At 48.6% G+C, this 11,850-nt stretch overlaps 1 long non-coding RNA gene across 2 annotated transcripts; it reads left to right on the top strand.

The window, feature by feature from the left end:
* Positions 1-812: 812 nt before the first annotated feature.
* On the top strand, positions 813-10,890 carry LOC139704706 (uncharacterized). Of its 2 annotated transcripts, none has more exons than XR_011706636.1 (4): positions 813-882; positions 8,859-9,049; positions 9,669-9,719; positions 10,783-10,890. It is a non-coding gene; the product is annotated as an uncharacterized lncRNA (long non-coding RNA). The 2 variants fall into 2 exon arrangements; XR_011706635.1 differs by lacking the exon at positions 813-882 and adding an exon at positions 1,160-1,248.
* Positions 10,891-11,850: the final 960 nt, after the last annotated feature.

Raw genomic sequence — 11,850 nt, 5'->3', positions numbered from 1 at the left:
ACTCTTGTGCTATAGGAGTCTTATCAAGGAATTTGGGGCCTGCCCCCACGAGATGAAGATGAGGACCAACTTTATCTTCTATTAGACGCAGAGTCTCTGGTCTGATTCCTCAGTCGGCCATCTTGAAAGGTAAAGAAACACGCTCCCCGTGGGAAGCAGCCCCTCATCCCTGGAGCCACCATCCCACCTGGGGTTTCTGACAGGAAGAAGCCCAGAGCCCCCACCTCTGCCAGCTGTCAGTAGTTTGGACACCTGGGAGCTCCAGGTCCAGGGGTAGCTCCATTCCCACCATTGATAGCAGGCCCCCAGCCTGGGCAGCCCAACCCACTCAGCCCTTGGTGCTGACAGACATAGAAATCCCACCATGGGGGCCCGTGCCAGCACCCACACACATTCTGCTGGCAGCCAGGCTGCAAGTCCACTGGAGCAACTAGTCCATCAGCCTCTGCAGCTGCTACTCAGAGGCCAGGGCCTGGGACCAGTGTTTGTCCCAAGAACAGGCAGTCCCAGTCAGCATGGGACAACCAAGTTTCATCCCCCTTAATGCTGCCAGTGTCAGTTGCCTCAGTTGCAACTTGGAGGACAGATTTGTCCCCAGTTCTTCCGTCTCCCATGGCAGAAATGGGCATCTGCTAAAAAAGTAGAGGGACCCCCAAAACCAGAGAACACCATGGGGCAAGCTTGGGACAGAACAGCTCCAGGGCCTGCCCCTAGGCAGAGCACCACCATGAGGACCAAGGGAGAGAAGGCAAAATACAAACCAGGGCAAGCAACCACTGATGTTTGTGCAATTAATGCCGTCCCCCAAAGCCTGACCGTGCAGAACCCCTGAAGCTCTCCTGGGAGGAACCATCACCACCTTCAGAAAGGCCACCTTGACTTGTAAGTTTGTCCCCATGCAATCCAGGAACCTGGGAGCCCAAACTAGCTCCCGGAGCTCATATCTGTCTTTGGGGTTCTGTTCATCTCCTCCCCAAGTGAAGGAAAGAGAAGCATGAGACAGCATTTACAGGGTAAATGGGGCTTCGACATATTCAGCGCCACTAACTAGACCATCCCTATAGTGGTCACTTTACAGGGGACAAAAACCAACCCTGTTCTTGGAGCCACGAGGGCCACTCCTTTAAGTGCCAAAAGGCGCCCTCTTACAGGCACCCTGAATTCCACCTCGGAGCATCAATACCTCCATGAACCAGGCTGCATATATTTACAGAGGGAATCATATCACCCATTTCCCTGGTGGTAAAGGTGAGGCTCTGGGAAAGGACATGAATTATGAGTTAGTCAAGGTCCTGCCTGGAAGAGCTGGGACTAGAATTCTGGAAATCTGGCTCCAGAGCCTCATGTGCAGAACCCTGCAGGGGAGGCCTGATGCCGGGAGCTTGGAAGGGGGGGACCCATCAAGTTGGGGTGGGGGGCTCAGAGAAGAATGAAGAGATGGGTGTGGCTGGGGAATTCGTCCAGAGGGGGAGACCAATAGGAGAGGGAGGGGATCGAGTGAGGGGACTGCATGAGCAAGGCCAGGCAGCGGGAGTGTGTGGGTCAGGCAGAGGAATGACCTGTGAGCAGCTGGGGGTGCAGGGATGGAGGGGGACAGGATTCAGAAGGAAAAGAAGGTTGGGCCACACCATGGAAAGAGCCAGGTCTGGCAGGGAGACACCACCCCTCCCTGCTCCATCCTCCAACTGTCTTTGAGTCTGTGCCTTGAACTTCCCCAAACCCTCCCTTCTCACCACCTCCACTGACCCTATTCCACCCCTCCCAGCTCTCACCTCCTCCCTGCCTCGCCCATAACAAGACAAAAAGCTCAAAGCTGCTGGCCATTTCCATGTAGTTCTTTTCCCTGCACCTTGTCCCCACATCTGTCTTAACTTGAACTCCAGGTCGGCTCTGTAGGGGCAGTGGTGGGTGACACACAGGATCTCCCTGCTTTAGAGCTGGAGAAACTGAGGCCCAGAGAAGTAATTTCTACTTCTATTTCAGATCTTGGGCCATCACCCCCTTGAGGAAGCCCTCCCTGCACTCTCTACTACCCTGTCAGGCCTGGTTTTTGGTTATTTGTTCTCAGAGGACCAAGGATTTTTGCTGTAGAGAACTGGCCTCAGGTTGTCACTGTCTATTCATTCACATGGATTAGTTTATGTCTTTCTATGTCACTTGGCATGCAGGGGACACTGGAGAAACACTGAGCGACTGAATGACAGTTTGGGTTCTTGTGACAAGTAACAAGAAGAGGTGTTAGTAGAACATGGATGGGGCACCACATGGTCCCCACTTGGGGTATAAAAAGTCTAGGAAGCTTCTATAAGGGGGTGATGACCTGGTTGGAGCTTGAAACCTGAGTTGCTGGTAGCAGCTGGAACATGCAGGATGGTACCTGGCAGGAGGTGAGCCCCTGGCTCCTGTCACCTTCAGGAATCTGGGTTCAAGGTCCAGTGGTCTAGGTAGCTGGGAATGTGGGCCTGTGAAGGCCTCTGCCCCAAGCTCCATAACCCCAGGCAACGTTGAGGCAGGCAGGGTGGCACACCCTTCCTCTGCTCACTCCCCTTTGTCCAGTGGTAGCCAAGGGGCATCTGACTCACCTCCTCTTTGCCCCACTTCCCCACAGTGAGATTTATTTTAAAGTTACCTGAAAATCCCTCCAGCCTTCCTGATTCAGCCACCCTGTCCTCTGTGATTCTCTTGTGAAGGTCAACTGAGGGTCCCTGAAGGACTGCAGCCCATGCACCTCACTGGCTCAGCTCACCCACCCCACCCTGTGGCTCTCCACTCTCCCCCACCAGGTGGCAGAGGCTTCTGGAGGTCTTCCCACCAGGAGTCTAGAACAGGCTTATTTATGTAGAATAAAAAAATTACGTATTTCATCCCATTTTCCTGGTCTTTGACAAAACAATTCTATTTGCATAAGACTAATAATTCAGTGACCTCCTTAAAGGCCATTTTTCTCTTGATTCTGGCCCATACAGAGGCCATGCTCTGTTAGAGTGGGAAAATAATTTTTTCTTGGTCACAGATTTATAGCTATAAGCAGAGCACTCTGTGAAAATTCTTTCTAGTGAGTAGTCTGGGCTTAATATTTCCTATACTTACATATTATGAAGGAGACCTTCCAAACATTGTGGTTCCTCTGTGCACCTCATATCCCTTCTCATTATCTGGACCACAAGCCAATTTCAAATTTCCCCATCCAAGCAAATGGCCTAAGGACAGAGAACTCCCAGATGCTCAAACAACAAGGAAACCAGAGAGCCAGGACAGGGCCTCTGTAGTAGTGAGGAGCCTGACCAGAGAGCCAAGTAAAATGAAAGCCTCCTGCTACCCAACTCTGAGGGCAAAGCTGCCAGGAAGTGAGAGGGAAGGGGACATCATGTCTCTGAGCCTCCACTTTGCCCCAGGATCACAGAGGTCAGGGTGAGACCTGTGCTATGCATCTAAGCAGTCTGCCACCAGGTCCCATGTGGGAGAAGGTGGATGTCATCTTAGCAAAAGAGTTTTCTCTTGGACCCCACAGGCCCCTGGTGGCTGGTCCAGCTGAGCTGCCAGGTTGAGAGGCCAGCACAGATGTGCACCTAGATGCAGCCTTGCTCATGGTGGTGCTGGTGCCCTGAGGCAAACTTGGGCATTTCTGCTTGGGTGGGCCCTTTGGGGATGGCACTGAAAGGAGGGGCCTAGGTGGCTCCAAGATCATGGTTGCTGTTTGTCCTGTGTAACTTGGTCACCATGGAAATACTCTGGTGGTGGGGGCCACAGAGAGTCAGGCCCAAGCTTGCCTCATAGGTCTGTCTGGTGCTCGAGGGTCCCTCCTCTTAGAAAGGAGATGCTCATTACCCACAGGCTGCTCCCAGGTTCTCTGCTCTCAGGTTCCACTGAGGACACTGCCAAGGGCATAGTCATGCAAGTTGGTCTTTCTGGGGTGGTGCTGGCCCCTCGATTTCTGCTTGGGTGGCCTTTGTGTCAAGCATTAAATGGAGGGGCATTGGTGACTCCCTGCTCATGTTTGCTGCTTGTCTTTTGTCCCTTGGTCACTGGAGGTATTCTGGTTAGAGGTGCTGCAGGTTTTCATGCTCCAGGCTTGCTGTCTGGGCTTGGAGTTTCTCTTCTTTTGGAGCAGATGCTCAGTGCTCCAAAGGCCAGTATCACATCTGGAGGGAGGTCTGTAGTCGTAGAAGCCAGTGATTCCACAGCATGGACTTTCAAGTGCCTTTCTGGAAATGGTGTTGGTCCCCTGCATTGATCGTAGGGGTTTCTGCTTCGGATGACTTTGGAGATGGCAGTAAAATTAGAAGCACCCATAGCTAGGGTGTCTTAGCAGGTCCTAAGCTGGACCCATGGTGCCCAAGTCCTGGAAAGTCCCACAAAGGAGAATAAGCCAGGGCAGTCCCTGCCAGAACCTGGACTCTCCAGCCTTTGAACCCAAAGGTGCAGGATGCCAGCCTTGCCTGCCTTGAGTGTAGTAGTTGTCAAGTGCTTCACAGTCGTTGCACAGGAGCATTGCTGGCACAGTCAGGCATTTCATTGAGATGAATCCAAACCAGGGGAACAGGTTTTTGAGCAGTATTGGATGTGGGAATATATAATGTGATTGGCTTTCTAGAAGGTAACCTCATCGCCATGGTTCCTGATGGGCACTGCTGAAAATACAGAACCATCCGGAGGACTGAAAATTTGATGTCATTCATTTATTTATTTTTATACCAGATATTGAACCTGGGGTTCTTAACCACTAAGACACATCCTCAGACTTTTTTTAAAAAATATGTTTATTTAGAGACAGAGTCTAGCTAAGTTGCTTCAGACCTCTCTAGCTTGCTGAGGCTAGTTTTGAACTCCATATTTTCCTGTCCCATCTTCCCCAATGCTTGGACTACGGGTGTGTGCCTCCAAGCACTGCTGGGCCTTTCATTTTGGCCAGATCTGAGCCTCTTAGTACTTTTGTTAGGAAATGGCCAGGAGGAGGGAGAGTGGATCTTAAATGGATGGTTTGTTATTGTAAAGGGCTGGGGATTATAGTTTGAATTAATCTAACAGTCTTCTTAATATTGTCCTGAGCATTGAATTTACCCATATTGACCCTACCTCTCCCCCTGCCCAATGCCACTGTGGATCACTGAGGGTTCTCTATGGTCCGAGTTCAGCCACAACCCTTTTCTTGGTTACTTCTCATAATGACATACCCGTGAACTGCATATCTTGACTGGTAACTAAAGCTTTCGTTGGTGGTGCTTTCAAATATGAAACTATAAATTTGTTATCAAGTGACTTGTCTAGAAATCATTTTCTTCCAAATTGTTCCAAAGAGGTCAGACTGGAAGAGGACCTAGTCACTTGCCAGGCTGACCTTCTTCAGGTGTTCCAGCCCCTCAGTGATTTCCATCAGTTCCCCCTCTTTGTAAAATCATGCAATAGACTTGTGTTTGGGGAAGCAGCAGGCTTAGGATTGAAGCAGGAGTTCAATAGAGGTTTTCAGCAGGAGGCTATGATAGGAGTCCTCAGTGCTTCCCCAGTGAGCTTGCCTTTTAATAGCAGGTAACCCTGGGAATGGGACAGATATCAACAACTAATAGATATCAGTACTCACATGAAACAGCTGATGTGCTGTGTTCAGCAGCCTATTCTTTTTTTTTTTTTTTTTTTGATATTGTTTTTTAGTTGTCAATGGACCTTTATTTTATTTATTTATATGTGGTGCTGAAAATTGAGCCCAGTGCCTCACACATGCTAGGCAAGCACTCTACCACTGACCCAAACCCCAGCACCATCAGCCTATTCTTTAAGAAGAAAGGATGTTCATAACCTGTTAGTGTCAGGAAGGCCAAAGGAGCACATGTACTAGTCTCTGGGGAGTAGTAGCCTTCTAGGGCAGGCTCCCTGACTGTGTGTTAATTAAGTGTCCTGGTCCATGTGGGCAAGATGAAAGTCAACCTCAGTGTGAACTGGGAAGCGCAGAGCTGATGACCAAAGAGAGCTGTTCTTTGACATTGCATTTCCTTCATCTATCGTGTTTAGCATGAGGAAGATTTTTTTTTTCCTTGTGGAAATTGAGTTAATAGGTGGTAAATAAATATCTTAGTTGCTTCTGATGTGGCTGAGGAGCACTTTCAAGTGTTTAAAAAACTGGTTTCTGTATATCATTGTATAGCTAATTGCAATTCTTATGAAACCTTCTCATAGGCTGTTTCTGGTTTTATTGGGATTTTTTTCAGCTGCATTGTGAATTGGATGAAGGACATTTTCCCTTCTTATAAATGGTTTTGTGGAATTTTGAGATTTGGGTTTTTATTCACATTTGAAGGGAATAAATCAACCAGCCTTAAGAACATGGCATCTTTCTGATGGATAGAAGCAATTCAAGGAAGAATAAGGATGATGTCTTTTAGAAATGCTATAGGAATATTTGTTTGGGGGTCAATAAATAACATGCTTAGAGTTTAATAAATATTTTGTTATGTCATCGTAGTTTCTACATTTTTGTATTCTAGTAGAATTTTATCTAGTTTTAATATTTGTTTTTGAGCAGACATCTTTATCTTGAGAGATATCATTTAGTGTTACTTTTCAAAATTTGCAGCTGTGTAAATCCAGATGCTTGGTGAAGCTGCTCTAGTGTGAGGAAATCCTCTCCTGTTAGGCCAGGAGCCTGTAAGGCACCATCAGCACATATGAAACCTGCTATGTATTATAAGCAACAGGAAATAGCACAGAAGCTGCAAGTGCATTTAGGTCATTTGGAAGTTGAATTCTTGTCATATCTTTACTTTGCTTAACATATCTTCTCCCCTTTAGTTCTTTCTTATAGTAATTTGAAGCTGATGAATTTACTGGTATTTTCAGGAGAGCATATACAATTAAAATATTTTTCAATTCAGTATCAGTTCAAAGAACTTAGCATCACCTGCCTCTCACCTTTGGTGGGAAGGTAATGAGCAGCCACTTAGCTCTGTGTGCACAAGGATGATGGTCCTGAGTCTCCTGGGATGGCTAGCTAAATCTGGAAGTTCCTTAGGAGATGGAAAGACATCAGCTCCTCATGTTCCATTCAACAGTGAGCACAGGGCGCTCAGTGAACATGCATTAGGTTTGTGAGTGTCCCCTGCAGGGACTGGTCTCCTATTCCCTTTCCAGACCTCAAAGCTGAATTGTCTGTCCTTCTCTCTGCTCCAGTAGCCTCAGCTATTGAGTACTATTGCCTCTGAGATGCTTCTTTGTTCATACTACTGGGATCTTGCCTCCAAAGTTTAGTTGGAAGAATAGGAGGAAACTGTTGCTTTAAACTGCACACAAAACAAAAGGAAGTGGCTTTGCCTTTCCCTAAAGACATGGAGATAGAGAAGTCCGTTTCCGTGGTCGTGGCCATGCTATGGAACAAATTCTTGGCCATTCCACACCATCCTTGCTTCTTATATGTTTTGTGCATCAGTGAATTTTTTAGCCCTAGCATTTTCACCTATGGGAGGCGTGTAGAAATGGAGGCACAGAAATGCCACCTCCTTGCCATTTCATGGGGTCCTCAGGTCTCTGCCTGCTGCCCCACCAACTTTCCCCACAAACCTCTGGAATTTCAGCAGTGCCCTCTGCTGTGGGCCTGTGGAGCCAGACTAAGTTAGACTTCCCGTGACTCAAACTTGGAAGTGATACCCCATGAGGCTTGTTGATTTCTGTTTCTTAGAAACCAGATGCTGATGTGGATCCACTGAGAGAGGAGGGAGCTACAGGCTTTGGGCACAGGATGCTGTGGTGTTTGAAATCCCCTGTAGTGTACCCCATCATACGATCGGAAGAGACATTGGGGCAATTTGATTTCGCACAGGAATTAGAATTCTATGGCAAAGGGGAGGCTATCTCTGAAAATAACCCTCCAGTGGTACAGAGTGGGGACCATGGCCAAGAGAGGAGCTGACTTTCCCTCTGTCACTGTGGGACTCAGGTCATGGTAAAGTTGGATGTCATCCTTTGTCCCTTAACTTCCTATGTCATGTGATCTGTATATTTGTGCATTAGAGACGCATGACTCCTGGATAAGTGTTTCTCAGGGAGTCCATGTATGTGTGGGCACATGTCCCTGATGACAACCTCTAAAGCAGATGCTAGAATGACCCCTGGGAACATGTTGAGAAGCTATGGAGGCCCTGCAAGGCACAATGACTTCCTCAGGGCCACACACATACCCACAAGAAGGGGAAGGGTCTCAACCAAGCTCTGTCTCCCCAAACCAAGGGAGCTGGCTACACCCGGGCCTGTCTGAGGGCCTGATCCAGGGTGTGTTGGTGTAACTGGGTCCACCTGTGCCTATGTCATGGGAAGACTGCATCCCAGTGGGCCATTGGAACCATCTTGTGTAAGAAAGGGATTCAGCAAAGGACTTCCTGAGATAGTGACCTCACTTCCTTGGCCATGGAACTCACAGAACTTGGAACCCTGGTAGCTAGGCACTCACAGTCCACAAACAGTCCCAGTCTGCTCACTGGTGTTGAGACAGCAAGCCCAGAGCCATGAGTTCTTGTTGTCTACAGATCTGTGGGTGCTTAAGCCTCAGGGCTTTTCCTGAGTGTGGAGGTGCTGGGTCAGCGCTGTGTCCCAACGACTCTGGCAATTTTTCCCAAGGAGACCAGAAGTGAGACAGGACAGGGCACCACACGTGTCCATAGTTTAACCCACATTCAGATTCCCCTTTCAAAAGTGCCAGATCTCACCAGGTTAGTGTGTGTGTGTGTGTGTGTGTGTGTGTGTGTGTGTGTGTGATGTCTCCTGAGAATATGGAGGGAAAATATTTTGATTTCCCCTGACGTATGGCCGTGATTCCTTTTGCAAATGGCTACCGTTTTCCTGTTGAAATGTCCCTCTTTGATTGCCCATCCTAGGGAGAAGATGACCAAGGCTCATCAGTGGATGTGTCCTGTCTTATGGAAACCCTCACAGTACTTCTCTGGGAGCTCGAGGATGGCCTGGTGCCTGCCCTGCAGCAGGGTAACACCCCCTATGTCCATGGGGTTTTGTATTTGTACCAAGATTTGGCCAGTACCCAGAAGGCTCTGGAGCTGCTGGGTAAAAGGTGTGTATCACCTCCAAGCCCTGGCCCATGGCCATCTCCTGGCCTGGTGTTGGGAATGCCGGGCATCACTCTGAAACTCCGTCAGCTCTGAGGAAAGTAGGGTTTTTCAGAGGAGAACTCTGCCTGGGTGTTTAGAAATCCAAGTAGGATGAGCCCTAGGAGTGTTTGCCTCAGAGTGGTCCTGGGACACAGGCTGGCGATGGCTCTGGCCTTTCCCTGGGGGCCTGTCCCCTCCCTGAGAGGAAGTTCTCTGCCTCAGACCTCACTCTTCTGAGGCCTCAGGAAAAGCAGTTTCCACATTTGGGAAGGAGTCTGTGGGTTGCATCTGGGAGGGTTCCAACCTGCCTGTAGACAGAGCAGGGACCCCTGGGGTCAACTGAGAGGGTCCTGGCCCTGAGGTAGCCAGGCAGCAGGTGGTTGGGTTCATTCATGGCTCAAATATATATGAAGCACCTACCTTTGGCAGGTACTTGGCCTATCATTTAGGAATCCGTGCAGACAAACTCTCCCAGCCCTCCTGAGCTCCCGTTATCGTCAGTAAGTTAGTCAAGTCCACCAGGCATCTCGACAGATGAGGGACACAGGATATTAGAGGTCACAGCCTCCTGGTATTCTCTAGGTATGGACGCCTCCAGCCATATGTTGAGGAGGAGTACCTTCAAGACAAGAAGTGAGTGGTCTTTGGGCCAAGAGGGAGGGCTGCTGTCTCGAGAGTGGTCACTTGGGGGGCTGTTGTAGAGGATGGCTGGGCAGACCTCAGGGTCTACCCTGTTGTTTCCCAGCAGAGGACAGAGGTCTGGGGCTTACTCTGTAGAAGGAACAAAGCAAGCTGTGGTGGGATTCTGGGTACCCAAGGAAGAGAGGCGTGGCTGGAGCCCAGAGCCAGGCCCTGTGAGGATCCCTCTCCAGCACAGCCAGTCCCAGCCTGGATTGCCCGTGCTTTTTTGTATAGAGACTGGAGAGAAAGTGAGGGGAGAATCCTACCCACACATGTGCCTCACAGTTTTGCCCCCTTTGCTCTGCTGCATGTGACCTGCTTGGACACTCTCTGGGAAGCTCCCCATGCAGGGGGCCTTGGGAGGTTCCAGCTGAAGGAGAGGCCCTTTACATCATTATCTTCCAGTTGGTACAGGTGGTGACCCAAGCTGCCATCCCATTCTTTCAAAGTCAGCCATCTTCCCTGGCAGCTACATAAAATTCACACACACACACAAATGCCAGAGGCAGGGGGTCAAGAAACGGTTAGACCAGAAGCCTCCACTTCTCCTAGAATGTTTTCTCGCTGCCCTAGTTCTAAAGTCCTTGAGGGCACCTCCCACGTGTGAGCACCTGCGCATTGTGCCAGATGCCCCACCACAGCTATCCGCCTCCTCCCACTAAAACTGTCTATTTTATTTTTTATGATGGTGGTTTTTTTTTTAAATGTCTGGGATGGCATTGTAAGTATTTTAGTAACAAACATTTATGTTGACACAATAGTGCTCAATCCATTCACCAGGCTGTGCCACCCCCAGCACTGAATAGCTGAAGATGGAGCCCCCTTAGAGCACAGGGGACCTGTGGGGCCCCTGTGCATGGAGCAGAGATGACTGCCTAAAGGGTGGTGAGGATTTCAGGGCATTTTATCCCCTACAGTGTTCTGTGATGTTAACTAGGTTAGATGTCATGTGACACTACAAACCCTGTTCATATAAGACAGCAAACTTAATATGTGTCTTCTTATTGCTCCACAGATCATGACTCACCTTCTTCTCATTCCCTAAGAAACAATATTGAAGTTAGACCAGTTAATTACTCTGTAATGGACTGAACAGTTGGAATAAAAGGAAGAGTTCCATGTTTTGCATACCAAATAGAAAGCTGTGCCTTTGGCTGGGCTGTAGCTCAGTGCTTGCCTAGAATGTATGAGGCACTGAGTTCAATCCTTAGCACTACAAAAAAAAAAAAAAAAAAAAAAAAAAAAACAACTAAACAAAGAAAGGCATGCTGTTGATCTAAAACTATTTAAAAGAGAAAGAAAGAAAGAAAGAAAAGAAAAAAAAAAAAAAGCTGTGCCTCTTGAATAGTTAGTCCCAATGAGAATGCAAGGGAAATGTTCATAAAGAAAATTAAAGTGCTGCTCCAGGGCATATGTGAATGATAAGAAAGCAAAACAGCTGATAGGGATAAAGTTTTCATAGTCTGGAGAACAGATGAAACAAGCCACATTCCCTTAAGCCAAAACCGCATCCAGATAAGACCAAAACATTAGATTTTTCTGATGCCAAGAGAAGGGAGAAAGCTCCAGAAGATGTCTGAAGGTGGCAGAATTTGGTTCATGATGTTCGAGGCAAGCGGCCCATCTCCATATAAGACAAGTGCAGGGTGAAGCAGCAAGTGCTGATGTAGAAGCTACAGCAAGTCATGAAGAAGATCTTGCTAAGCTATCTGATGAAGACGCGATATGGTTGAGTTTCTCGGTGTCCCCCAAAAGCTCATGGGTGAGACAATGCAAGAAGGTTTAGAGGGGAAATGATCCTGTTATGAGAGCCTAAAGCCAATTAGTGAATTAATCCCCTGGCAGGATGAACAGGTGGCACAGATAAAATGGGGTGCCCACACCCTCCCCAAGCCTGGAGGTGTAGGCGCCACCTATGGAGGAGTCCAGTTGCAGGGTGGAAGCGAACAGCAGTCATCCTCAACGTTCCACATTAGGGTTCCACATTGGAGGTTCCCAGCAACCAGCGGCATCCCTCTGCGGGCAGGGCATTCATCAGCGAGCCTAGGCGCCCTAAGGCCCTTTGGGGAGTCCAGTTGAATCG

This window comes from Marmota flaviventris, chromosome 2 (assembly GCF_047511675.1).
Source record: "Marmota flaviventris isolate mMarFla1 chromosome 2, mMarFla1.hap1, whole genome shotgun sequence".
Classification (NCBI taxonomy): domain Eukaryota; kingdom Metazoa; phylum Chordata; class Mammalia; order Rodentia; family Sciuridae; genus Marmota; species Marmota flaviventris.
Note: the sequence above shows the minus strand (reverse complement) of the source record. Positions and strands in the feature narration are given on the sequence as shown.